At 42.9% G+C, this 3,568-nt stretch overlaps 1 protein-coding gene across 5 annotated transcripts in view; it reads left to right on the top strand.

Annotated features, from left to right (window-relative positions):
- cbfa2t3 (CBFA2/RUNX1 partner transcriptional co-repressor 3) overlaps positions 1 to 2,327 on the top strand; it is a 50,270-nt gene extending 47,943 nt beyond the window's left edge. For all 5 annotated transcript variants that reach the window (XM_062549596.1, XM_062549598.1, XM_062549597.1 and 2 more), the window contains exon 12: positions 1 to 2,327. This exon is cut by the window's left edge and continues 888 nt beyond it. The gene's annotated coding sequence lies outside the window, so the exon portion shown is untranslated.
- Positions 2,328 to 3,568: the final 1,241 nt, after the last annotated feature.

Here is a 3,568-nt window from a genome sequence, read left to right as displayed (position 1 = left end):
TGGGGTCTGAGTTAATACAATACGGGGCTGTCAGGACAGAGAGTGTTCACTAATGCCTATAAATGGAATGTGTTTTCCCTTTATAAATTGGGTTATGTCCTTTTACAAATAGAACATGCAAACACTGTCAGCTTAGTTGGCACCAACCAGCGCTGAAAGCTCCACAGCGAGCTTGGCTGCAGCTCTAGCTCCTCCATGGCCCTCCGCAAGTTCAGCTCCACCCCAGTGAACGCTGTGGGTATGGGGCTGGGAGTAGGGGTGGGTGCAGGCCTTGGGGAGAGTGGGGAAGGGGTGGAGATTGCAGTTAATCCCCGAGACCACCATGCTCCTGTGCCTCCCCAGTGATCTGATGCAGAACAGAGGGTGGACTTGGAACAGTACGTAAACACCTAGAGCCCCACCTCCCCACCTTCTCTCTGGAGACACAATGTCCAGGATTTTAAGGCGTAAGAGCGCAGGCAGCAGGCCCACTCTGCTCAGTGTCCAGCCTCAGTCTGAGGAAGCTGACAGGTACCAGGAGGCCACCCCCAACCCACCCCAACCCAACCCAACCACCACCAGGACCCTCTCATGAACATCTGAAATGTTCACCTGTTGATAGAAGTTCTTTGGCTTTAATAAAAAAAAAAAATAAAGAACAGTCCAAAAATCATTATAAATAATAATAATGATAATAATAATAATATTGATATTATTATCAATAATAATAACAAAAACCTTTTTAAGAAAACCTGTTAACTACCTTGCTAGCGAGCCAAGAAAACCTACACCGGACTCACCTCTCTTTACTGATGTGAACCCAAATGAATTTTTGAGGAGAAAAAAAAAACAGAATCCAAACCTTTTTATGACACTGCCAAAGTTACTGAGCGACAAGGAGAAGCACTCATCTTGTAACCAAACACAAAACGACTACTTCAGCTCCTCAGCAATGCCAGCCCTGTAAAAGCAAGCAGGCTATGTGAGTGTGTGTGTGTGGGGGGCCACAGCGAACACCTTCTCTCCCCACATATGAAAACACACACACACACAGACACACACACAGACACACACACTGACACACCCCCGTTCCCAAAAAAACAACAGGATATGATGGAAAAAATCCCAAATGACTCTTCAGACTTAATGCACTGCAGCTACCCATGTAAGGGTCGACAAACCCTATTGATACAAATAATGTGAATTCACATCGCTGGCAGAAAGAAAAAAAAAACTTCTGAGTGGGTGGACAACACATGAGACATGAAACACAACCACACACGCCCATACACACACAAAACATATTCAGACAAGCAGAAAAAAATGACCTGGAGAGATTGTTCTAGACGGCAAAGGGAAGCTGCCTGGGACATGGAAATTGTGAATTGTGTGTGGAGGGAAAAGACTCGTAGTTGCCCTCGAAGAGAAAAAGAATGACATTGGAACTGCCCCAGACATCACCCCCTCCCCACCACCACCCCAAAAAACAGACTGAAAAATGAACTCTGAGTCCGTCTGTCTGTGTGAGCATTGTACACTAAGAGTAAGCCTTCTGTTCGTCATGATCTGTTTCTTTTTTTAAAGCGCTGTGAAGACTGAGACATTAACAATGGAGTTTCATCTTTTTTTCACTCTCCCACGTTTTTTCCAAAGCATGACAAGAAACAGACTTTAAAGAGCCTCATAAGTGGTGTAGACATGGTTCTTTTCTCTCTCTCCCTTTCTCTCTCTCTCTCTCTCTCTCTACCTCCCCTTGGCAATGCCCCTGTGTGTTCCATGCCCCTTTCTGTCAAACCCGCTTTGCCTCTTTGACAGAAACAGCGAGTACATATTTGTGAAAGGATCAAATCCCTGCTTGTAGATATACCTTTCTGTTTCCTCGGTGTCTCTGTCTGCCTTTGCCGTCCTGGTGTGTGTTTCGGAAAGAGGGGGAACAGTTTTGTTTGTTTTTTTGTTTGTTTTTTTTCTCCCTTCAGGTTCACAAATGAACATTTTACTGAGAAACAAGGGAGGCATATTGGAGACACTGAAGGAGAAGAAGCCTGTGTTGTACCTATTCTTCAATTTGTTGTATCTATATCAATGAGAAAGGAAATCCTCCTGTAGAATATTTTATATTGCTCGCATTGTTAGACAGTGAGAGAGAGCAAGAGGTGCAATATGGAAAAGAGAATTCAGCTACTGAAGGGAACCTCAAAAACTGCCCTTAGGGTGACTTATAACGAAAAAAATATACGTATAAATATATTTAAAATAACAACAGTAACTTAATGTGAATGTACATAGTATTTAAAAAAGAAGAGGTCCAAAAATGTGTTTGCCAAATAACAGAAACCTTTAAAGTATAATGACTAGAATTGAATTTCTCTCCATTTCATCTGCTTTTGTTTGTTTGTTCTGCTTGTTTTGTTTGGAAATCAAATCAATTGTAATTACAGAATGACCATCACATTTCTCGATATTAGCACATGTGCTGAGCATATTATCAACAGGATGCCATGGGAATGGGGGAGATACAAATCAAATGGGAATTATGTTATGAGATAAGTCCACTGGCCCACTCTTCTATACTGTAGTGGGCATCATTTCCACTGTGGGAGCTAATGTTTCAGTGTAACAGCAAGAAGGGCTAGTGTGAGTTTCGATTACAAACTCCACTGTCAGGTTGGTGATTTCAACCAGAGACTTGGCTTCAACCCATATGAACAGATTGCAGGGGAAGTTGGGAAACATTGCCATCCTTTGGGCCAAAATACAACTGCAGTAGGTCCAGCTCTGGTCACTCTGCACACGTGGAGGCCAGCCCATCGTATGGGAACCAGGTGCTGGAGAGCAATGCTAATTTCTACAGGCATCCTCTCCTCTTAGGTATAGCCTAGCTAGCTCAGCTCTGTGAGCATGTTACAGGAAAGATATGGGTAATGCACCCAAGAGAGAAAATGAAAAGAATCTGTGGTTCAGGTTCACATTGCTCGAAAGAAATCTTGGATGCTCATCTCCAGAGTTACCGATTCACATCAATACATGGTGCTGTTGTGAAGCCCTGCTTTCATACCGATTAGAGTATACGTTGAACAGAAACACTCCAATCCTATCCATTCTCATGCTGTACCTCTGAAAATGGACCAAACTTGAAGGATCTTTGGTGTTTTATTGTTTTGTGCTGTTGCGAAGCACTATGGAGGCAGATTCGCCGAGATGTCTGTTTGCATCGTCAGCTTTTTTTTTCAAACTTTAATTATTATTTAATTTATCATAGCATATCTATTTTCTTATTTCATTATCAAAGTAATATATGAATTCTGTCAGATGTGATATGCTGAAGATGATTCTGCTCCTGCATAAGTTTGCTTGCATCAGTCCCAAAACGTATTTAATCAGAGTCAGTCTATTGCCTGTGTCATAGTAAACTCCTCTCCTGTTCTCTCCTAAGCTGTCCTACATCCCTCCTGCACTAAAATGTCCCATGCCTACCCAAATCGGACTGCTTTCTGAGCGGCCAGCTGCAAATGCCCAATGACAGACAAGAGAAAGAAGCCTGCGAGTCTGGAAAGTGTACAGTACAAAAATGGTGCCACTGGCAGACATG

Source organism: Sardina pilchardus, chromosome 11 (genome assembly GCF_963854185.1).
Source record: "Sardina pilchardus chromosome 11, fSarPil1.1, whole genome shotgun sequence".
In the NCBI taxonomy this organism is placed as follows: Eukaryota; Metazoa; Chordata; class Actinopteri; order Clupeiformes; family Clupeidae; genus Sardina; species Sardina pilchardus.
The sequence above is the reverse complement of the archived record's forward strand: the minus strand, read 5'-3'. Positions and strand labels throughout refer to the sequence as shown.